Here is a 25,311-nt window from a genome sequence, read left to right as displayed (position 1 = left end):
CTCATAGAAAAGGTCAGAGTAAGCATCATACAAAAAGGTACCCAGAGTCATCTATTTCACCTATTACCTGGTATGCATATGTGAATAAATACAGCCACAGCTTGAAGAACCCAATAGATAAATGAAAAATACAAATTCATTCTGAGAAGAAAATGTATGATCACAAAGATTGGTTTAGGTGTGATAGGATCCTACTTGGATGTTTGCCATTTTCTCTGCATCTATTTTCTATCTTTTTTTTTTTTTAATTTTTTTTTCAACGTTTTTTATTTATTTTTGGGACAGAGAGAAACAGAGTATGAACGGGGGAGGGGCAGAGAGAGAGGGAGACACAGCATTGGAAACAGGCTCCAGGCTCCGAGCCATCAGCCCAGAGCCTGACGCGGGGCTCGAACTCACGGACCGCGAGATCGTGACCTGGCTGAAGTCGGACGCTTAACCAACTGCGCCACCCAGGCGCCCCTATTTTCTATCTTTAGGTAGGCTTGAGTTTGGGAAATAGAGTCAGCCAGATTTCTTAAAATTTTGAGCATGGGTGCTCCCTTTCTATCATTCAAATTCATAAGAACACTGGTTGCTATTTACTCTGGTTTCGATGAACAGGGGATATACTTTTACAATATGAAACTTTACAGTTAATTAACAATCCCAAAAAATCACGGAATAGGATGAGCCTGTGTGTTTCCCAAAATAAGCTTTTCTCTAGTGCTTAGAAATGCTTTTGTTTCAATTTTTCCATCTTCAAAATTCAGTTCTATAGGTAACTTCGGCTCACCTCAGAAATTTGGCTGTTCAATTTCCAGTAAGATTTCAATTGGCCCAATGTAGCACAGATTGATGTGCTAAACTGTTAAAAATAAATTGAAGAATGGATACTCCATTTTTTCCTTCATCAATATAAAGAGAACATCTTTGGAAAAGTAAAAAGGATGTGGTAAGAATGTGTATCTTTCGAAGAAAAAAAGAACGTGTGAGGATAGTAATCCTTTATCTTAGCTCTAGCCTCATGTCTCAATTTCTGAGTTCATACTAAATCTCCTCTTCATGGGTAAACCGAACAGTTAGGAATAAACTGATTCAGCATGGTAGTGTAGCGATTCATACCATTTCTTTGGGAACTGTGTTACATTCAGTAAGGGACTGCTTTTCCATTCTACTATAGGAAAAAAAATTCTCTGTATGCTTTTCATATTCTCTCTCTGCTTTTATGGAGATGCTGTTTAGACTTGGGTTATAGCTTTCTTTCAAATGTTTGGTAATGACATTACACAAGGAACACCATATTAAAAATTAAAGACATTCAATTTAAATTCTAAATTTCTTTCCTGCTGTTTTTCTGACAGTAGAGGCCACTTATCTTGCTCTCCAAACTGTAACCCAGTTCCTGCCCTCTCATACACTGGGAAAAAACCAGCATATCATCAAAGACATCTACTTAGCAGCCTGAGAAATGTCCTTCCAAGCTAAATATGGTTCAGCTCCAACCCTTAAGATATTACCTAAAGTTCTATTCCAATAGCGAATGGAAATGTCTGTGTGATGTCAGCACCAAATTTTATAATTTACATACTAATTCTTGACCTAAAAGAAAAATCTTTATGCAGAGGGCAGAGTATACACTAAAACCAATAATAATGTACTGAATGACTATTTTGTATGAGGCAATGCATTAAATGCATTAAAATACATACATACAAGAACACAGTTCTCGTCCTTAAGGAATCTAAAATCTATCCTGGAAAATAGGATGTAAAAGTATGAGAATGTAAAAAACAATCCAAGGCTTCAATGACAGCTTATAAGATGTGGAAGACAATTCAAAGCAAGAGTGGAAGAGCTGTCGTAAGTCAGTGTATGATTAGTTTCAAAATGAGTCACAGAGACAATCACATTGGACGCTATGTGAGTTGAAAATAAAAGACAATTACTTTATTTTGGGATGAACAGGAAAATATTAATGGGAAAGACCAACTTGGAACCTGATATCAAAGCATGGGTGTTTTGCATTGACAGGGAGACGTGACGAGAACCTTCTGGAAGAGGCAATGGTGGAGGCTGAAGTGTGGAATCAGAAAGTACTTCTGACTGCTTGTCTTCTGCTCTCACTGCATAGTCTACCTCTTTGTGTTAAAATGAAGAAAATCGTGAGATTGTCTTTATTTAGCAAAGGAGTCAATATTTTTTGGTGTAACTGAACGTACCAGAACTAAAATAAATTGGTCTAGAATAGCAAGGTGTGTAAAGCAACAAAACCACTTGCTGCCATTAAAGTTGCCTTAATTATAGTCACTAGTCGCCCAGTATAAGGAATAGGCACATTTATAGCAAAGAAAGCAGTCCCAAACTGAGAATGACTTGGTTAAGTGTTGCCTATAATATCTGCTCGCAAGAACTACTTCCTATCACTACCACCAAGAAATGTCATAACTGTCTGTTACCAAGAACACAGCAAGGCGTCGATTTGGCAGAAAGCCAACTGAACTGTAATCAATGGAATGTGGAACCGCAAATGGAAAAGCCAATGATTCCTAGGTTCATGTGCTTGTCAAATTTTTAGCATATAAGTCGCTAGAGAAACTGGTTAAAATACAGACTCTTTTTTTCAGCTGGTCTGGGGTAGGGCCTGAGATAAGTAATTTGCTAGTTCATTTTGATTATTTATGGGGTGCCTGGGTGACTCAGTCTGTTAAACATCCGACTTTGGCTCAGGTCATGATTTCACAGTTCGTGAGTTCAAGCCCTGAATTGGGCTCTGTGCTGACAGCCAGGAGGCTGAAGCCTGCTTCAGAGTCTGTGTCTCCCTCTCTCTGCTCCTCTCCTGCTTAGGCTCTGTCTCTCTCTCTCTCAAAAATAAACATTTAAAACATTAAAAAATTTTGATTATTTATAATGTCCCTTCCCCTCCCCCTCCCCCGATAAAAGAATGTAAATTCTAGGAGGACAGGGATCTTTGTTTACTTTGTTCGTTGATGTATCCCAAGCACCAAGAATAGTGGCTGGTACATATGAGGCAGTCAATCATTATGTGTTGAATGAGCAACCAGCATTACCCACAAACCCCTACACTAGGAGGATGAGGTTGCCAATTCTGACTCTGGGTGATTAGTTTTGCTCAAGAGACACCACTGACTCATTAAGGCTAAGAAAGGTCTGTAACAAGGATGGAGGTGGTCAAGTGGCCAGGTGGCCAGAAGTTTGTACTAGATCATTTTCTGAGTCACTCCCTTCCCCTGGGGCTCGGCTTGCCTTGAGCTCTGGCCTTCACTTGCCCAAAAGTTAATGGGCATTAGGATTGACTTGGCATAAATTTCAGCTCATGATCTGGCTTCTTGTGACTTGCTGTCTACCAGCTGTGACACTCCCTGGGTTGTTCAGTCCTGTAGACCTGGCTTTCCTGTCTCACAAGTCTTCATCTGAATTGTGCTTTCTCCAAAGCCCTTCGTGGTTTGGCTTAAGACCTAAATTCCACATTACCCTGGCTGTTGACCTTCTAAGCTTTGGCAAAGTTGAAAAAGTTAGGCACCAGTTTGGCATCCAGCTTGAGATCACAGTATTACCCTGTGAACGCCTAAAGATTGTGAGTCTGATGTACCACAATGTCACAAGGTGTTTGAGCAATTTACATGGGTATCCGTAAGGCGTATACATTACATCCTCATAACTAGGGAGCTGAGCTTCCTTTCTTACCCAATTACATTTTTTCCAGGTATATAGTGTTCATTTTCCTTACCCAATTTTATATTAGGCTATGTTTTTATATCTTATTGATTTATAATTTTAAAACATACTCTGGATACTAGTTTATATCACTTATATCCAACATAAATATCTTCCCCCATTATGTCTCTTATCATGTTGTAGTTTCTGTTGGACAGACTTAATTTTAATGTAGTCAGACTTGTCAATTGTGATTGTTTTCTATATCCTGTCTGAGAAATCCTTCCATGATGTGAGATTTTGCAAGTATTTTTGTTATTCAGATTTAGATCTTTAATCCATCTGGAATTTATTTTTGTATGCATTCTCAGGTAAGTATCGATAATTTCCCCTACCCAGTCTGCAATGCCAATATCTAGTGCCATATGTCAAGTTTTCTATATATGCATGACTTTCTTTCTGGGGTCTCTACTCTGGTCTGGGTTTCTATCCCTGCACCAATACTATTTTGACTTAGATCAACATAGCTTTAAAATAAGTGTTGAGGGGCGCCTGGGTGGCACAGTCGGTTAAGCGTCCAACTTCAGCCAGGTCACGATCTCGCGGTCCGTGAGTTCGAGCCCCGCGTCGGGCTCTGGGCTGATGGCTCGGAGCCTGGAGCCTGTTTCCGATTCTGTGTCTCCCTCTCTCTCTGCCCCTCCCCCATTCATGCTCTGTCTCTCTCTGTCCCAAAAATTAAAAAAAAAAAAAAAAAGTGTTGCTATCGGATAGCTCTTCTTCAAATATATCCTCGGCATTTTTTTGGTGTGCTTTCCATATGAATTTTAGGATCAGCTTGTAAAATTCCAGACTCCCACACACCCACAAAAAACCTACTGAGGGTTTGACTGGAACGTTACTAAGTTTTAAAATCAATTTGGTAAAAACTGACTTTGATATTGAATCTTACCATCTAAGAATGTGATGTATTTCTCCTTTGATTTATGTCTTAATATTCTTTGGTAATGTTTTGTAATTTTCTCCATAAGGACTTGGATGTCTTTTAGATTTGTTCCTAAGTATATTTTAGCTTTTCTTACTATTGTGAACGAGATCCTCCTACCTTCGCCGCCCCCGCCCCCCCCAATTAATTAACAATGTTTATTTTTGCCAGAAAGCTTTGGTGTTGCCATTTGTCCGGCAGTCTGAGTTCATGGCTTCCCTATGGCTTAGCCACAGGCAGCAGGTTCATTCTTTTTTTTTTTTTTTTTTTTTCATTTTCAGCCTTTTTAAGGAAATGCAAGAATCAGGGTGTCTTCTGAGATCTGCCTGACTGACCTTCAGACCAGACTCGTCTTGTTGACTTCTGAGCCCGTGCCTTTCTTCTGGTGAGGCTGGTGAGGTGGAGCTCACAGAAAAAAAGGGCATCAGTCATTTTTAAGTGCCCATTACATCCAGATTTCATATTGTAAGTCTCCTTTTCCGAAGCTTAAAGGTTAAATATCTTCTTAAAAACCTTCAGTGATTTCCCATTCGTTCTTCTAATACATCCAAACTCCTTACCAGGGCTGCCAAGGACCTGGGTAAGCTGGCCCTGCCTTACCTGTTCAGCTTCAGCCCTAAGCAAGCCCCATGTCCAGCCATGGTGGACTTCTTTCAGTTCCCTGAATATGGCATGACGTCTCATGGACTTCTGTAGATGCTCTTCCTTCTGCCTTAGATATCTTCTGCCCTCTCTACCCTCAGTTCTTAGTTGTGTTTCAGATTTTCTCAGACATCAATAATAGGAGAAGCCTTTCCCCACATGCCAAGTGTAGGTTAATTGCTCCTACTGTGTTTGTAGGAAACTCCATGAAGGTAGGAACTGTATTTGTTCGTTCACTCTTGAATCTCAGTGCCTAGCTTGGTGTCTGCATTTAGTGAGGGCTCAATAAATATTTAATAAACAAATGAACACATTTATAGGCCCTGTCTATTGTGATGAAACAGAATCAATAACATCGTGCTGAAGAGATTAAAATATATCAACCTAATGGTGTCTAGAGATCCATACATGGCTTTTTGGACAAATGTGGCCCATCTGAGGTCTATGAAAAGCATTTTTTAACCTAACTACCTGGATCTCCTACATGACAGGCCAAATGGAGCCTTACCATCTGTCCTTCATAGCACTGTGAAACTCACTGCCACCAGGTGTCATCAAGGTAGGTGGGGATCAATTAGTAATTATAATTCAAGCTTCATGTAATTAATTACTTCATGCTCAAGTTTAATTCCTCTGACCTTACATCATGAAACCAAGGAAACTACAAAAAAAAAAATTGAAAGGAAGAAAAATAATTATAAAAAAAAAAATCCTGGGCAGACTTTTCCCCCGAGGCAGCCAAGAACTTGGAGAATTGGACCAACTACTGTATATCAACACATATTCGGATGAAATAATGAGGGTTGGGCAGAGTTGTTTGATTACAACTTAATCAGCGGCGTTAAGTGGTGTCAAGAAAGAATCTGTCAGCAGACATCAAAAGGATTCAGAGTGGCAAAGCTGGCCAATGCGTCCACATAACAGTCAAGAGCCCCAAATATGGGGACCTGCGTCATCTGGCTACCTACCCCCACACAGATTTTTGGCTCTGTGACCCATGAATAAGAGAAGGAAGGGAGGAAGAAAAGGAGGGAGGGGAAGGGAAGGGGAGGGGAGGGAAGGAAAGGAACGGAAAGGGAGGGGGAAAGGGAAGGGAGAGGAAGGGAAGGGAGGGGGAAGGAAAGGGAAAGGAAAGGGAAAAGAAAAGAGAAGAGGAAGGAAAGGAAAGGGAAAAGAAAAGAGAAAAGAAAAAGAAAAGAAAAAAGAAAGGAGAAGAAGGAAAAGAAAAGAAAAAAGAAAAAAGAAAAGAAAAGAAAAGAAAAGAAAAGAAAAGAAAAGAAAAGAAAAGAAAAGAAAAGAAAAGAAAAGCTGCTACTGTAGTTTCAGTTCAGTCCATTTCATGGTGATATGTCCTAGGGCTTTGGTATTCATACCAAAGATCCCCCTCTGTCAATATTGGGCATGGATTTAAAATTTTTTATACTAGCACTTAATAGCTAAATTTGTGTTGACGTTTACAGAGGTTTAGAATGTTTACCATCTCAACTTGTCTGCTTATCACTTACTGATGTTCATGATGTTTATCACCTGGCTCATGATAACGAAAAATTGAACCTTTGAGGTTGGTTAAATAAATTGCAGTGTATCTATACCGGAAAGCTATTCTGTCCCCTCATAATGATACTGTAGATCAATGACTGGTATACGAGCATTTAGACATTTGCTAAAATATAAATTCCAGAGCCATAACGCTGGAGATTCTGAATCTGCAGATCCAAGCTAGGGCCTTGGAATCTGAATTTTAATAAGCATTCCCAAGGAAGCTTTTAACGCAGTGAGTTTATTGAACCCTCACATGGAGATCAACACTTAGGTGAAAATGTGGAGATTATTAAATGGAAAAACATAAGCTGTGTACTAGTGTGCATTACAAAATAATGTGTCTTATAGTATAATCTCATAAAAATACCTAGCTACACGGATTGGTAGATAGAGAAACAGGAGGACAGATAGACTAATACAGATGTGTACAGAAAAAAGTTTGGAAGGATAGATACTCAGGTGGTAACAACAAACTGGGACGGCATAGTGTTTTTCAAAAAATACTTTTGCTCTATACATTATCTAATTCTCCACAATGCATTTATACTGCTCTTATGCTAATAAAAGGATATTTTTTAATTATAAAAGAAATGTTTTTTTGAGTTCCTAATGTGCCTTGAGCATGAGGACCACAAAGACGAAATCAGGCCCCGGTTCTACCGTAAGGAATTCAACCCCAGCAAGAGAAGACACACGTCCCAGGTGCCCTAGGGCACAGCGTGGAGTCCACCTGGAGGAGGGGCTGGGAGAACACGGGGACCCGAACCCCTGATCCTCCTGAGGTAGCCCAGCTACAGGGCAGGACACTACAGCGTCTCACCGTTCTGGCTGCAAGACAGCCGTGGAGGGTCAGGAAAACTACCAGCAATATTGGGGATGGAGTGATTCGCCATTTTAACGACAGCGAGGCCTTTTTTTCTTTTTCCTTCTGAGAAAAGAACCACACCACGACCATAAACAGAACAGGCTCTAAAACAAAACCCGAACTAAAAACCACAACAATACAACCTTCAACCCACAACATTAAAAACAAAGAAATAACATAAAAATAAGGGACATTTGTAATTTTGGACTGGGACCTCCCTGGGGAAGGATGAAGAGATGTCTGCATGTTGCCTGGCGTGCGTCCTTGCCTGCTCCCCCTTCTGGCCAGGCTGTGACTCTGCTCTCCCTGGTCTCTGCCACCCAATCCTGCAACCTCCTAGCCCAGCCAGCTCCCCCAACCCTCCAGTCCTGTGGTATCACCTCCTTTAAACCCATGGTATTTTCTCTGACACACATTTGCAAAATGGTGTGTGTTTGGTACGTATTATTGGTTGTGGATTATTTTTCTCACATGACAACTTCTTGAAGAGAAAATCTCTTGTTTCTTTAAGTAACTGCCAGGTCATGGAGAGTGGGGATGGCTTCAAGGACAATTCTAGACACACTGACACACAAATGTTAGGCGCTGGAAACATACTTTTAAGATAAATTATGTTGAACAAAAATACATAGGTTTTTATTTGTTCTTAATTCTTAAGTTTATTTTGAGAGAGAGAGGGAATGAGCAGGGGAAGGGCAGAGAAAGAGGTGGGGTGAGAGAGAGAGAGAGAGAGAGAGACAGAGAGAGAGAATCCCAAGCAGGCTCCATACTGTCAGCACAGAGACCCATGCGGGGCTTGAACTCACAAACTGTGAGATCATGACCTGAGACGAAACCAAGAGTCCAAAGCTTAACCAACTGAGCCACCCAGGCGCCCCTGAAAATAGATTTTCAAAAGCTTAACACTGCAAAATAAAAACCTGGTTAAATGGTCTGTTTACGAATAAATGCCAGTATGATTTTCTCACTACCGTTCTTACGTTTCTTCGGCACTGCTACTTTATGCTCATGTATGCACATGTTTCATTTTAAATTCAACAGGAGGCACACGCTGATTGAATCACCACGCTCTGTGATTCTAAAAGCAGGTTTGGAAATAATTCATTTCTTTAATATCTAGCAGATGAGAACTACTCACCATTTTAACACACGGGACTGTCTCTTGGGAGAGGTCAAAGAGATGCAACCTTGGAAGAATAAGAATGTGCCTTCCTTAAAAAAGCACAGCTAAGCAGAGACTTAAAAATTATTTTCTTAAATTCAGCATGGGAAGAAGAGACCCGCTTTTGAAAAAACACTGATGAGAAGGATACATAGCAACAAATGTTTGACTCTCATCACAGAGCTATGCTGTATAGCTTCCAATATACGTGTTCAAGACAAGGGAGTGCATTATGTAAAAAGCTTTATTTCATTTTTGAAAGGCAGAGCCAAAGGAAAGCCCAGGCATATTGTAACATCCCTCTAGCACCCTCTGGTGTCCTATTCACTGCACGCCTTTTTGAGTTCATTATTTGCTGTTTCGATAGCTATTTGCAAAGGAGCTCTTTGGGAAACCACTAATGTGTCTGCTGGGGAATGCCTCGTCTAAGAAAACCAAATACCTGGATCTTACAACCTGACTGTGTGCTAATTATGCCCACACACAAGGTTTACTTCTCTTTGGGGAGCCAGAGGCGTCATTGCACTTATTAGAGTCACACAGGTAAGTGGAGTCTGCAAGGGCTCCAAAAGGAAATCTTTGCAATTCTATTCAATGGTCGTTTTGTGGAACATTTCCACAGGAAGCCACAGACGTGAGGTGATCTGAGGGAGAGCTGAATGTCTGGTGGATACCTGCCATATGAAACCTGCTTTATTAAAAAGAAGTTGCATAAATGAGATGGGTGAAGATTTACCACCAAAGATACTTGAGACTTTTTGTGTGTGTGTGGGTCAGAAAGGCATATATGCTCTTTTAAGACGTACAGATTTAGAACTAATTTCAGATTTTGGAGTCAACCTAACCAGAAGTGTTAAAATAAATTAATAACTGCTACTCAATAAATATTCTAAAGCTAAGCATAAGAGTATGTGAATTATAACTAGGCCTAAGCAAACAAATACACAAACAAAACCAATCTACTCTAATACAATGACTACAAATCTCTGAAGGAAATATATACAAAGGGTTACACGGCTTATATTAAAGTAGTGAAATCGTGTCAGTTTTCCCTTCTCTAATTTCCTTTTTTCTTCCAGCCATCATAGGAAATTACTTTTATAATGGGGGAAAAACCCATTTCAATGAATAAAAGTTCGTCAAGGAGAACGTGCTTGCTCAAGTCTTTCTGAAAATATATGCAAAGAAAATGAGGGCAAGGGAGGGGTGTTTTGTCCTATTCCCCAATTCTCCCAGTTGGTAACTATAGATCAAACTTTTACTTATGCTCACTTCACCTACTGCCTTTCGACTCTCTTCCTCGCCGAATCCTAAATCCCAAGTGATAGAAGTAGCTGTCCTCATTTCTGGCTACTGCCCCCCAGTCTTTTTCATTGTCATAGCTGAGTAATTGACAATTTATGCAATCTAGTTCAGCTGCTTAGCAACAGAAGGGTGGGGCTCAAAACAGAGGGAAACTACCCGAGTAGCACTCTGCAATTGTGAAACGAGAAAGGGAGAATGGGGAACTGGCTGTAGGCCGTGTAAAACTATTTTCAATATGAAATAAAAGGATTTTCAATACTTTGAATACGAAGTCCCAAAAGGATGAATCAAACAAGAAGTGTTCCATATTCTTTTCATGCAAAGACTGTAATTACAGTCTTAAGGGGGTCATGTGCTTAGAATGCCATAAATAGTGCCTAGATGACAAATAAATATGAAGTTCCTTACCCTTGGATCTCTAAATGGGTCAATGGGCTTTGCCTTAGAAACCTCCTTAGAAAGGGTGTGGCTTAGCTGAGGGTCAGACAAACTTAAGTTCAGACAGGAGCTCTAGCCACGCAGGTGAGAACGTGTGATGTGGTAAATTCTGATGGAGACTGTTCCAGAATCATGCCTGCTGTACTTTTCATTTCATCTCGTATCAGCAAAAAGGAAGGGAAAACTGGGGGAATAAATGAAACATCCCTAGATGCTTCTCAGTATTCTCAGTATTATGAGCTTTCCATTTCTGCCAAACTGCCTGAAGTTTATGGCTAGCATCTCCTCAAATGAATGAGAATCCAGAGGTCATAGGTCATAAAGATCTCATCTCCAAGTCACATCACCTTCCTCCATGCATCTAACTAGAAATCTATCAGATTTACGGTGCCAATATGTTTCTTTTTTTGTGGCAGCCTTAATCACAAATGCAGAAGGAAGAGGTTCCAGGTAACTGAACTGGCCAAATGGTGGTAAGTTTTTATTTTATTTTTTTGATTAGTCCTTAGGAATTTAGTTAGATCAGCCAACTTCGCACTATGAAATAAAACAGAAAATGTCACCAAGTCTCCACATAGCAGATTGTCCTAAAGGTGAAATTCGTTCATTCATTTGTTTGGAATATGTTTTTTGGGCACCTATTATGTGCACTGTTCCAAGCACGGAAGTTACTGTGGTGAATAAGACCACCAAGGCTCCTGCTCTCAGACCTTATGGTACAGTTGTGTGTGTGCCCACACACAAATTAAAGAGTAAAATTTAATAAAGAAGATGTGAAAGGGTAACGAATACATAGGAGAGAACTGAAGGAGAGGAATGTGACAGTGACTTTAGATGGCTATCCTGGGAGGTGAATTAGGCTGAGATATGAATGTTAAGAAGGATCCAGCCACTCGGAGGTAAGAGCTTTCTGCCCAGAAACAGCATCTGCAAAGGCTCTATGGTAGGCACATATCTACAGTGTTAGAGAAATAAAAAGTAAGCCGGCAAAGTTGGGATATAAAAGAAGGAAGAGAGCTATAAAATGATGTTGGAGAACCAGGCACAGCCCAGATGGGGTGGGGGCTTGGTAAACCAGGGCACAGCCTGGGTTTCATTGCAGGCCAGATGGGATGCCATTGGGGATTACAACTGTGGGAAGGAAGGTGTCATAAATATTATTCATGATTAAAAATTTGTTTTAATGTTTATTTATATTCGAGAGAGAAAGAGACAGAGCACGAGCTGGAGAGGGGCAGAGAGATGGAGACAGAATCTGAAGCAGGCTGCAGGCCCCGAGCTGTCAGCATAGAGCCTGATACGGGGCTCAAACTCACAAGCAGCGAGACCATGACCTGGGCCGAAGTCAGACACTTAACTGACTGAGCCACCCAGGCGCCCCTATTATTCATGATTTTAAAAGTTCACCGTGGCTGTTGAAGGGAGACATGAGTGGGAGTGGGGAGACAGTTGGGAGATAGGCGTAAGAGGTGAGGGTCAGAGACACTGGTGGTTTGGATAGGGTGTTGATGAAAATGAGAAGGAATGGATGGTTTGGGTCTGCTTTAGAGGCAAGGGCGACAGTACAGACTGAATGTGGAAGGTGAAGGTAAGAAAATGATCAAAGACAAGCCCTAGAATATTTGTCTTGATGTTGGACGGTGGTGTTTTCTACTGAGAAGGGAAAAGAGGGGGAGGAACAAGTATATGATAGAAAATCAATTTTTATTTTAGCCATATTAAGTCTGCAGTGCCTCCCAGACTACCTAATGAAGGCACTGAGAATAGGAGTTAAATCTTTTGGGGAGATGTGAAGACCAGAGACATACATAGTTTCGGTATTACCAGTACATGGGATTGGAGATGACCTCAGAGAGCGTAGATAGAAAGGAACAGGGTGCTCGAGACCCAGCGTCTTGGGGCAGTCTACATTAGTGGTTGAGCGAGGGAGGGAGAGCCAGGAAAGAAGATGGAAAAACAGCAGCCAGTGAAGTATGAGAAAATCAGGAGAGTATGGTGTCCAGAGAGCAAGCGAAAAAAAGGGAGTAGGTCAACATAGTTAGCTACCACCAGGTGTCTCAGTAAGATGTGGAGAGAATAGTGACCAGGGTGTTAGGCAACATCACTAGGTCAAATGGAGAAGGGTGTCTGCACCAAAACAAAGCAACTGAAGTTTGAGTCCAACACTGTGAATATCCTACAGTACTTTATAAACTTAATATCTCTCCAAATTATATGAAGCATCTTTTCACTATTTGTAGCTCGTATCTTTTCTTATTTCTGTAACTAAATGACCTAAACAGGTCCCTAAATGTTTCCACCCTTATGAACACACGTTGAATACATTGAAAACTGGCTTCAGCAATATCCATTGCCTTTCTCGTTCCTCCCTACCTTATCATACTTCATGCGAAACCAAGGGTATTCAATGCAGAACAAGAGGTAGAATTAAAATCAATTAACATCTGCCCTTGGTAGAAAACATTTTTCTGAAAAGAACTTTGAAATCATTGGCTAAAATAAACTTTGGTGATTATTTCTGGGTTTCAATGATTCAAATGATACATTGTCCCCATTTTACTATAGAAAAACAGTGTCAGCTTTCTGTAGACTTGTAAGCGAACTGCAGTGATGGAAAAGGGTCCTGTGTGTCCCACCCCAAAATTCTTTTCTTATGAGTTTTTTAATGTTCACTTGTTTTTGAGAGACATAGAGAGAGTGCAAGCAGAGGAGGGGTAGGGAGAGAGGGAGACACAGAATCGGAAGCAGGCTCCAGGCTCTGAGCTGTTGTCAGCCCAGAGCCCGACGCGGGGGCCCGAACCCACAAACTGCGAGATCATGACCTGAGCTGAAGTCGGACACTCAACCGACTGAGCCACCCAGGCGCCCCCAGCCCCAAATTATTACTTTTTCTATTTTTACTTAGAGATTGTCTTCAAGTATTGGACAATCTCCACATTTGAAGCCCGGGAAATTTCCATTTGTGGAGCCCCTAAATTGAGTTGCTATCGGTAGCTGTCTTTCTGTCCTCTGATCACAAGGAGATATGCAGGATGAAATGGGTGAAGGGGGTCAAAAAGCACACACTTCCAGTGATAAAATTAGTCCTGGGGAGCAAAATTGGATTGTGTGTTTGGAAGGTGCTAAGAGAGCAAACCGGAAAGGTTCTCATTACAAGAAAAAAAATCGTGGTAACTGTATGCAATGATGGATGTTAACTAAATTTATCACAGTGATCATATCACTACATGTACATACATGGAATCATGTACACTTGAAACTGTCACGTCAACTTGAAACTTGAAAAGTATTTAGGCACGGAATGAAAGACAAGAAGACATGCAGGCTTCCCAAGGTACTTGGCTCTGAGAGAGAGTCCGGTCCCGAGCTGTTACTGTTTGTGTGACCACTGAAATCTCCACCCTGCAGCTATATTCCCAGGCGCCCAGTCTAGTCCTCTGCCAACAGCAGCTATGACATCTATACCCCCTTTTTCAGCGGTGAGAGACGGGACCAAAATCTCCTTTTACCATAATTGATATTCACACAGAGCCACCAAATTTGAGCAGGAACATTAGAAAGAGATGAAAATTCAGTTGGAGATGGAAAAGTAAAAGTTACTTAATAGAGCTCTTCTTGTAGGAAATAATTTTAAAAATGGGACGCCTGGCGAAGACATTAATTAGAACATTTTCCGAAGTTATTCTTCGTGGCTGTGGATAGGGAGCCATTTTTTTTTTTTTTTTTAATCACACTTCTTGGGAAAGCTTACTCTAAAAGCAGCCTTTAACTTTCTATGATGCTTTCAAGTCACATCAGTGGGTAAGGAAGTATGGAATAAAATCGGGTGTATCCTGCGTTTCCTCTAATGGTATTCTCTAACACTAGAAATTCCACATAACTGATATTTCTAACAGAGGCCTTGAAGGAAGACAAGATCCCAACGACAAAAATAGTAATACTTCCGGGGCCCCTGGGTGGCTCAGTCGGTTAGGCATCCAACTCTTAATTTTAGCTCAGGTCGTGATCTTGCGTTTTGTGAGACGGAGCTTGGGCTCTGCCCTAACAGCACGGAGCCTGCTTGGGATTCTCGCTCTCCCTCTCTCTCTCTGCCCCCCCTCCTTGCACCCTCTTTCTCAACTAACATTTAATTAAAAAAAAAAAAAACAAAAACGAAGATGAACTCTGTAAAAAAATTCCTGATGGATTTATTTCATTTTACCCTGCTTGTTCGGAAAACTAGCAATCAGGAGTTGGAGAACATGAGGCACGGCTCTCTGGTAGTTAACTATGTGATCCTGGGAAGGTCTCTGTACCTCAGTTTTCTCATCTGCAAAATGCAGGGCTTGGATTAAAGAAGCTTACAGCTCTAACATTCTGAGATCCTGTATTAACCACAGCATATGGCTGACCAGAACAATCTACGTGAGTACCGGGCCAGTACCACAATTCTCTTCCTCCACATGCTCTGGGGCACAGCAATTCCAGTCACACCGCCTAATGTAGTCTAGTTCTGCTTTAAAGTGGAGGCTTGTTAAATTATTCATGTGAATGCTCTTTGGAAAATTATAGACCTCTTTGAGTTTATCCTGTGTTTCCCACTAGACTATCAGTGTCTGAAAGACGTTACTTTCTCTGTTATTCCCTATTCAGTGATCAAGTATCAACGAAGTATTTAATGTACATCGAGGAGCCAAGAGACAATTAGAAACACATAATGCAAATTTGGTTCCTGAAGCGTTGATAAAGAAGAAGACGTGAAAAACAGCCAAGATGACACAACTAAAAATCAGCAAAAAGCTGACTTTAAGGACTTTAAGTAACGGACTTTAAGGATTACACAGGCATGTAGTTAAAGTGCAAATGAGAGCAAATGTTCGTTCTATTCATGCTTCGTGCTGTGAGGAGGAAATGTGAAAAATAAAAATGACTCTTCTTGGCTACCTCTTCTTCAGTGCTCTTAATTATGAGAGTCTGTGCATGTGTGACTTTCCAACCATTTCATGGGCATGCGTTTCTAAAATAATAAATGGAATTTCTTAAGGGCAAGGGTCATTTGTGTGTGTGTGTGAAAGAGTAACAAGTTGAAAGCAATGAACCTCATTTTTCTACATAACTTACGGAAAAATCATTTTCCTTAATTTGGAATGAAAACCAGGGTTAAGTGAAATTTCTTAAAAGAGCTGAGAGGGACATTTTTGAGTGTGGAAAGGAAGGTGATTCGGGACAGAAAAAGCCTGAAGATAGGGAGGGATGATTGTTGGGTGAGATTCAGGGGAAAGATGCATTCACTGAAGGGGCTATCTTCTCTTTATTGGTGGTTCAGACCAATTGAGCAAACATTTCCGGAAGATCAGCCATGCTTAGACTCAAAAGTGGGAGGGGTGAGGTGACAGATCAAATACTGTGGGCTCAGAATGATGTGCCTTTTGTGTCCAGTTTCCTCCAGGAGGATGCATTTGGCTGAGGTCCCCCGTGGCTCCCAGATCCCCTCTGCGTGTGACCGGTGCATGGTCACAGCACAGCCTGTGGGGTGGTTCTAGAATAATTACTGTGGTTTTATTTGCACCATATGGTATCAACTTCTTCTAACAGGCCACTCAGTAATGCCTATTTTAGGAAATAAATTTTACCTGCTTATGTCCCTGCAAGGAACAAATTTTGCCAATATGTAATCATCAGTAAATATTTATGCTTAAAAGCAAAGCCTTTGAAGACCACTTCATTTGGATTTTGAGGCTTCCTTGTACTGAGAAAACAGGAAACATGTCAAGAGAGAAGCAGTGATACAATTAAGTGATAGATCTACAGAAATCAAACTTCTTAAAAATAGGCATAATAATTACATATTAGTCAGAACTGATTTGAGTCTGGACCTAGTTTTAAGTTAAAGAGCTGTCAGGAATGGAGCGGGAGGGGGATAGAGCTGAGTTAATCACAGGACAAAATGAAAAAACACCCAAGCTTTGGGCAGAGAGGAGCCAGGCCTGCTCCAGTAACCCTGGTCACAGGAACCAGACATTCAGATTCTGCAAGACGGCTTTATTCTCTCTAGTGCAGACAGGCACATGGAGAAGGCCCCGCAGCTCTGGGAGCAGAGGGCAACAGAGAGGAGAGGTGTCTCCCCCCCACCCCGCTTAAGTTCACAAATTCCCCAAGGAAGGACTCGGTTGCAGCTGATTTGAGTCATGAACTTATCCCTGAATCAATGACTGTGGCTTGGGAGGAATATAATGGCACTGGCTTAGCTTGGAACCTCCATCTCTAGAGGCACACGGCCTGATGAAAACTTTGTTCTGGAAGAACAGTAGGTAGGTAAATGAAGATAAAACAGGAACTATGAAATAGCCATGAGAACTATCGTTTATGAAGACTCTACTAGGACTCAGGTGCTCGCACGTATTATCCTGATAAATTATTCCAGCCACCATGTAATGCAGGCATTTTTATACCTATTTCATAGACTGCAGAAGTGTTAACTATCTTTCCCAAGGTCATACAACTAGATAAAGGTACAGTGAGATTTGGATCCAGATAGATATGATTCCAAAGCCCAAGTTTACTCTGCTAGGACATTCTGCCAAAGGAAGGAAGGAAGGAAGGAGGGAAGGAAGGGAGGGAGGAAGGAAGGAAGGAAGGAAGGAAGGAAGGAAGGAAGGAAGGAAGGAAGGAAGGGAGAAACACTATATTGACTTTATCTAGATTCAGCAAGGATGGGCAATATGTGGCATATATATTTTTACTCCCAAATTCTGTACTATCTGGACATTATTAATTGATCACAGACTCTGATTTCTTAGCATGGGACTTTAATCACGGCAGACTGGCACATGAGTTCAAACCTGTTGGTAATAATTACAGCTCAAACAGTTGGTTTCAGGTCTTGGAGGTTCACAGCACACGTGCATTCTTCAACTACCAACCACACCGCAGTCATCTTTCTGCAGATTTTTAACATTACAGCACTTGATGACGGAGGTGGAAATAAAGGAAATGTGCAAGACTACAGGCGTCGGCAATACTTTGTATCGAAAAGCATAGATCTATGGGCCTTTGAGATTGCTTGCTGAGATATCAAAGGCAGTCATGGAGTTTTAAAAGAGACGTGGTATAAAAATTAGGCCAATAATTTACCGCAAGGGTGAAATTCTGCTTCATTTCTCCATCCGTTGAGCCTCAAGGAGTTCTTACTTGAGGAAGTATGAGATTAACATCTGGTTGAGGCATAAAGGCAAGGAAGGAGTTAAACAACAGAGGAGGGTTAAGAATAATGTCCTACAAGGAAAGGCACTCTTTCAACCTTGATGGGAGACAGAAAGTGAAAAAAAGCGAAGAGCTGGCAATATATTTTCAGCAGCCTGAAAAAAAACACTCTGAGGCCACTAAACCAATCCAGAATATTAACATTTTAAAATGCTACTGGAAACAAGATTAGCATTACTTTCCTTATATGGATCCAAGTCTAATGGATATGTTTATTTAACAATAAATATAAATCCTGGCCCCATGTGACCAGGGTTTTAAAATAAGTCAGGACAAAATGAGGAAATGAACAAAAATAAATGTAATAAAATATGCCTACCTCTTTTTTTTTTTTTGGTGCACTTTGCTTGATTTTTATGGAAACCCGTTTTGCTGCTAGAATCATGTTTCTGTTTGACACAGGTCAGTTTTTTATATTCTCACAGAATTGTGGCGTGCAATAGAGAGATGGGAAATAAATTCGGGAATTAGAACTTCTATAAGTCAAATGGAATTCCTATGTTTCTGAAAAGTCTTTGCAATACTATTGTACCAAAACTATCTAGTTAATAAATATCTATTCAACCTCTTTGTCATTTTCATTATGAATTTCTTCCTCTGGATGATACAATGCCTGTTTTCTTGAAGCATTTACACTTCATTTATTTGACAAGCACGGTTTTTTGCTAACATAGAAAATTCAGATTCACCAGGGCATACTTTTGGTGCTCCAACCACTTTCTCCTTCTTTCTACATTGTTCACATGTGCCTAGGCTTCCATAGCCTGGCTACTGGCTGGCAACTCTGCCGCTTCATCTGTATCACTAAATCCTCACTTACAGCTCTCTGGCACAAGTGCAGCCACACCACTGGTAACATGAACTTGGAAGCGAATGGCATAATCTCAAGACTCTCAGAATCCAGATCTCAAAAGACAAAGGAAAGAGAAGACGTGACTGCAAATGAGAGAACAAGAGATGATAGCATAAGAAGGACTTAGGTTGGCTTTGAAGAGGGAGGAAGGAGCCATAAGCCAAGGACAGCTAGCAGCACCTAGGGGGTGGAGGGGGCAGGGAAACAGATTCTCCCCTAGAGTTTCCAGAAAGGAACGATATCCTCGATCCTAGCTCAGTGAGATCCACGTTGGATCTAGAGAACTGTACGAAAATAAATTTGTGTTGTTTGGGGCCACGAAGTTGGTGGGTTTCTTTGCTGTAGCATCAGCAGGAAACAAAAATCTCTCTTCCCTGAGATGAATACCTTTCAGGACAAGTCATGCGTCTGGTCATCTTAAGTTAAGACTACAATCAAACCTCACCATAATCTGTTCATTATGGGATTTCACGAAGTATGGGACTCTCCTAAACAAAAACATAAACCCCAGAGTCAGGGTTGCAGAGAATCTTTATCATATTAAATTAATTTTCTTTAATGTTTATTTATTTCTGAGACACACACAGAGAGAGAGAGAGAGAGAGAGAGAGAGAGAGAGAGAGAGAGAAAGAGAGACAGAGCAGAGAGAAAGAGAGAGGGAGACACAGAATCTGAAACAGGCTCCAGGCTCTGAGCTGTCAGCACAGAGCCTGACGCGGGGCTCGAACTCACGGACCGCGAGATCATGACCTGAGCCAAAGTCAGACACTCAACCGACTGAGCCAACCAGACGCCCCAAATTAACTTTCTTACTTAATAATGATTTCTTACTTTCTTTGTTAAAGGCCTCTAAGGAACTTACTCCTATTGTCCATCCAAATTTATTTCACATCCTTCATTTCACTGCCCTCTGGTCCAGTGCCTCTGATCAGTCTTGTCAAGGTCCTGTCTGCCTCTCTGCATTGTTATTCATGGATCCCTGGGCCTAAGGCACTTCCCTCCCGATGCCAACTAATTTGCCAAACCAGAATATTAAGATTTTAAAACACCAGTGGAACCAAGATTAGCGTTATTTTCCCAATTCCTCATTATTTGCTTCATTTACAGTTTGAGCCTGCACCCTCATGACCGTCAACATTTCCTGAGACTTTCCTTTCCTGCAGGAAGTGGTGTAACCAACCAGTAGTATCTCTGAACACGGAGATACTATTACAGACACAGGTAACAAATGCAGTGAGAAGAGGAGAGGCTGTGAGGTGTTGTGTGGCATCATCCTCTCTTTAAAAGGCAGGGCTGGGGCGCCTGGGTGGCTCAGTCGGTTAAGCGTCCGACTTCAGCTCAGGTCATGATCTCGCGGTCCGTGAGTTCGAGCCCCGCGTCGGGCTCTGTGCTGACAGCTCAGAGCCTGGAGCCTGTTTCGGATTCTGTGTCTCCTCTCTCTCTCTGCCCATCCCCTATTCATGTTCTTTCCCTCTCTGTCTCAAAAATAAATAAACGTTAAAAAAAAAAAAAAGGCAGGGCAGAACCCAGAGCCCCTTTTTGTCTCTCGTCACACTGCCTTCTGAGTTCCCAGAGTCATCTGAGTTTATAACTGGCTGCATCCAAGCCATCTATCTCGGGCTGCAAGCCCCCGGGAAAAGGAAAGAGACTTTATCTTTCTTAGACTCGTTTCCGTGTTGTACCAATTACGGTGCCTTCCACAGTGTTAATAAGTTCCATCATTTGGTTCCAACATCTATAAACTGGGTGTCATCTTTGTGTTTCAGTGGCAACACAGTTTCTGTTTTAGAGTAACAGAAGCAGGCTACTTCACTTCTGTTCCCAGTTGTGCTACTTTCTATGTGCAGGCGTTTGGTCAAGATACTGAGCCTCTCCCCGGCTTGCCTTCCTTCACTGACAACAAGAGGACCTCATTTAGGGCTTTTCGGAGGATTGAATGAATTCATGTACGGAGAACCCTCGTAAGTGTTTGCATTATCGTTCAAGTTTTCATAAGGATCTCACGGGGTGCCTCCGTGGCTCGGTTGGTTAGGTGTCCAGACTCCTGGTTCTCAGCTCAGGTCATGATCTTACAGTTCATGGGTTCTAGCCCCCGTCGGGCCGTGCCCTGATGGCGCAGAGCCTGGTTGGGATTTCCTCTCCCTCCCTCCCTCCCTCCCTCTCTGTCTCTCTCTGTCTCTCCCCCCCACCCCTGCCCCTCCACCGCTCACATGCTCACACTCTCTCTCTCTCTCTCTCTCTCTCTGAAAATAAACAAATAAACATTAAAAAACAAAAAGAGCTTCCCACCAGAGCATTCCACATTCCATCTCTGTGGGGCGCAGCAGGGAACAGAGCCTGGGTTTGGTAGAAACTTCACCACTCATTAGCCGTATGGCCTTGGGCAAGTGGCTTCATCACTTTGGACTCATTGTCTATACAGTAAGAGGAGCGCTTTCAAAAACTAATTCCAAGGATTACGTGATGCAAGTCGCGTAGAGGGCCAGTAGCAGCGTCTGGCGCATTAGTAAACACTAAGCATGCACTTTAACTGGCCATCAACAAATCCCCTTCGCGGAGCATGTGGCATGGCACGCGAGTTGTTTTCTCTCCATCCACGGAGAGAGGAGGCCTTGGGCGGCTCAGTTCTCTCCACTGCTCAGGTGCTTGTGCAGGGGTGGAAGCTGTCAGCCTTGGGGTTCTGGCCCCACAACACGCACTTCCATCACGCGAGCCCCCAGCAGCCGCTAAGGAGCCGTGGGTGGCATCCGTGCTGAGTATCATTAAGCAATTCCCAACCTTCCAGTTTCCAAGGACGGCAGGGGCCCCCCACTCGTTAAGTCCTGGGCCGCACACCCCAGCGGGCAAAGCTTCGACGGTGAGTCCTGCCGTCTGCCTCAATGCGGGAAATCTGCCCCAGCAGTCAGATTCCAGCCTCTTCTCTGCAGGCGGCTCCAGCAGGCACTGTCAGTAAGCAGGACTGTCACCCATCAACTCCCTGACGACCTTCTCCGCAGCGAGGGCGCCACTGCTGGCTCGGCCCCCGACTCCTGGGCGGGCAGCTGTCTCCCGTGAACTTCCTCCCTGCGGCTCCCGCCACCATCTACAGCGAGCCACAGCAGGAAGCCCGAGAAACATCGCTGTACTTGAAAAGGATGTGCTCTCACCCACGCGTGCGTTCAGGTCACCGTGCTGGGACAGGGCTGACAACCAATTTATATGCTAAGTACAAGGTGAAGACACGCGGCAGCAGAGAGGAAATGACCTGACTGGGAAGTGGTCTGCCTGGAGTGCCTGGAGGTCCCCCTGGGCAGGGGGCCCTCACTCAGCCTCACTAACCGAGCACACGCTGCCGAATGATGGGAAAGAGGGTCTGGACCACATGCTAAAATAGAGACAGAATGTTAAGGGAGAAATTGCGTCTTTCTGAACCTACTCCTTGACTGCACTGTCATCTTTCACATAGAAATGCACTGAGCCATAAAATTCTGCACAGGAACAAACTGGCCTCACGTGACCACTTCCACCTGCAACGTTTTGCCATTCTCTCCACTGACGGATTTCCATGTAGGTTGTTGGTCCGACACGCTCCAAAGCCTCGCGGTGGGGAGCTGAATAATGGCCCCTCAGAGATGCCCGCGTCCTGACCCCAGGAACCCGTGTGATTATGTTACGTTGCGTAGCAAAAGGGACTCTGCAGATGGGATTAAGGCAAAGGTCTTGAGATGGAGAGAATATCCTGAACTTTCTGGGTGGGCCCTGAGTACAATCACAAGAGTCCCTAGAAGAAGGAGACAGGGAGATTGGAGTCTGAGAGGGAGATGTGACCATGGAAGCAGAGGTCACAGTGTGCAGGGCCGTGAGCCAAGAAATGCAGCCTCTGGCAGCCGGAAAAGGCAAAGAAAGGATTTTCTTCTAGATTCTCCAGAAGGAATGCAGCCATGCCGACCCATTTTAGACTTCTGATCTCCAGACACGGAAGACAATAGAGCTGTGTTGCCATAAGCCACTAAATTTGTGGCAATTTGTTGCATCAGCCTTAGGAAACCGATACATTCCGAGTAGGGGATGCAGGACCTCCCCTACTGTCTGTACAAAGCAAGCCATAAATGGGCAAGACGTCAAAATAGTATACGTTGTTTACCAGTTCCTAATCATTTGCATTACACATAAAACAAATAAAAGTAATGATAGCCAGGGTAAAGATTTAAACTGTCCAGTATTTGTTTTTAAGGTACTAAAAAAAAAAAATAATTTCTGGTCATAGGTGTCAGTGGGTTAAAGCCTATAATTTTTCTGCTCGTTATGAGTTTCCTCCACTTTATGTTTCTTTATTTATACCATTCTCCTTCTATTCACAAGGTCAAAGCTTGTGGTCTAAATTGATCGCTTTTTCTTGTCTCAGAGACTTGCCCAGTCAGGAGAAAAGCCCTGCTGTGGTTTTTTAGCTCCCAGAAACCCCATGGGGCTACTTAGTTAGGCAGCTATGAAGTCTGCTTTATTCTGAGGGTGGAGTCCTGTTTTGAGGATGGGAAAAAAGTTCTTACTCCCAGGGCTGTTGAGTAAACCCAGACAGCCCCGCTTCCGCCTGTGCCTGGGGCACTGTTCTTACCACAACAGTCAGAGTCCCACAGTGGGGCATCTAGGGTCTGCAGGGGGCTGTGGTCAAGGACCAGGAGCCTGGGGTGGGGTGGCGGTTGGGGGGCTTGTCCAGTTGACAGTCATTTCAGATGTGTGCCTTCTTCTGAATGAAGACACGTTCTGAAGGGAAGGTCCCAGGCTCCCCTCACAACAAGCCTGTCACTTGTCATTCTACGAGGCTGGTTATCTTCTGATGTTCCTCCAGTCAAAATTACACAAAGGCACTTTTCCTTCAAGCTTGGCACGAAACCCCATTTAAACCTTCACTTGAGTGAGCGTGAACCACTCTCCCTGACTTGAACACCCCTTCCTCTAGCCCGTCTTTTAAGAACCCAATCTTTGAGAATATTTCAGAGAGGGCTCTCCCACTCCTCAACGTCCCTCACATTTGTCTTTCTAGTTTTCTATTAAAGTTCCAACTTAAAACAAGGTCACAGTCTAAGTCTATAGGTGAGCCTAGTATTTTGAACTCAGAAAACTCTTCCCCACAGATGTAACTATAGCAACAACAAGGAACCAGTGTGGCCACAGAGAGCCATGGAGGCCATGCACTATGTGGCTTCAGGCACTTGTCTGTGCAAGGCCCGTTGCCAACATTTACAAACTGTATGCCGCGTGCAAGACACTGCGCTGTGCATCGTGAGGATCAGTTCATTCCTTTATTACCCACAAAATCTTATTATTTGCATTTTACAGAAGGGGGCACTGGGGTTTTGAGATATAAACTGTGAAACGTTACAGTCAGTAAGCTGGGATCCGACTCAAACCCAGGTCTGTTTCAATGAAGATATGAGATATTTGTAACAAAGCCAGCAAAACACAGGGGCGCCTGGGTGGCTCAGTCGGTTGGGCGTCCGACTTCGGCTCAGGTCATGATCTCACGGTTGGTGAGTTCGAGCCCCGCGTCAGGCTCTGGGCTGACCGCTCTGAGCCTGGAGCCCGCTTCGGATTCTGTGTCCCTCTCTTGCTCTGCTCCTCCCCCGCTCATTCCCTCCCTCTCTCTCTCTCTCTCTCTCGAATAAATAAAACATGAAAGTTTTCTTTTTTTTAAGCCAGTAAAACACTAGGAAGTGATGCTGTTGCAAATAAAGCATAAATAATAAAACTGGAATGAGAAGTTGCATTTGTTGGGTTACACATTTTGTTGGAGTTCAATTTAAAAGAGTTGTTGTAGATAAGATGCCCCCCCACCCCCCACCTCTACCAATAGAGAGGATTTGTCTCCAAATACTGAGAGATTGATACTGGGGTCCTAATTTGTATGCCTGCTCTATAACAGTTAAAGATGAGAATGAGTGGGAAAAATAAAATACAGTACTCCCTAAATGAGTTTCTCAAACTAGCCATCGAGAAATCCTAAATACTTCCAAAACCCTGCTTAAAGATGCACATCATTACTTAAACTCAGTTCTACCACCCCATGAATTATTTGACCTTTTGAATAACTGTAATAAATACAGCAATAATGATAAAGGTGAGAACTGAGCATAAAATAGTATCATAGTAAGTATAGTTTCATATATAAGGAAGCTTAATCTGTACAGTAAGAAGGTACATACATTACAGGGGTAACTGGTTGATGAGATATGGTGCCCATTATTTGAAAAATATTGGGTATTAAGACCTTGCTTAAAAATGCAAAATCCTTTGTTCTAATTGTCGTTTCTGGGACGATCACATTTAACATGCTTCATTTTAATTTTTTTTTCCTACAAATGTAACTTGCTATAACTTTGAGTGCCCCTGGAAGTGAAGTTTTGTGGTTGCAAATGCCAATAAAAAGTGGTATCTCTTCGTGATTTTTATATTTTCTGGAGATGTTTTCATTTGCCACTCACTTTCCTGGTACTTTCTGACATCTGTTATAACTGTACACCTTACTTCACTATGATTTTAAAATTCATATGCTTTTCTCCTCCACCCTGACCCAACTATTAGATTGTGAGTTTGTCAAGTTTCTCAAGGACGCATTATTCATCTTCTGTCAAGTTATTCACTAAATG

At 42.5% G+C, this 25,311-nt stretch overlaps 1 protein-coding gene and 1 long non-coding RNA gene across 3 annotated transcripts in view; one reads left to right on the top strand and one right to left on the bottom strand.

The window, feature by feature from the left end:
- FRY (FRY microtubule binding protein) overlaps positions 1-25,311 on the bottom strand; it is a 445,567-nt gene that overhangs the window by 370,323 nt on the left and 49,933 nt on the right. The gene's annotated exons all lie outside the window — the stretch shown is intronic.
- On the top strand, positions 14,612-15,515 carry LOC102901028. The gene is made up of 2 exons (XR_439415.4): positions 14,612-14,997; positions 15,226-15,515. It is a non-coding gene; the product is annotated as an uncharacterized LOC102901028 (long non-coding RNA).

Source organism: Felis catus, chromosome A1, assembly GCF_018350175.1.
Source record: "Felis catus isolate Fca126 chromosome A1, F.catus_Fca126_mat1.0, whole genome shotgun sequence".
NCBI lineage: Eukaryota > Metazoa > Chordata > Mammalia > Carnivora > Felidae > Felis > Felis catus.
This window is presented reverse-complemented; position numbering and strand designations above follow the sequence as displayed.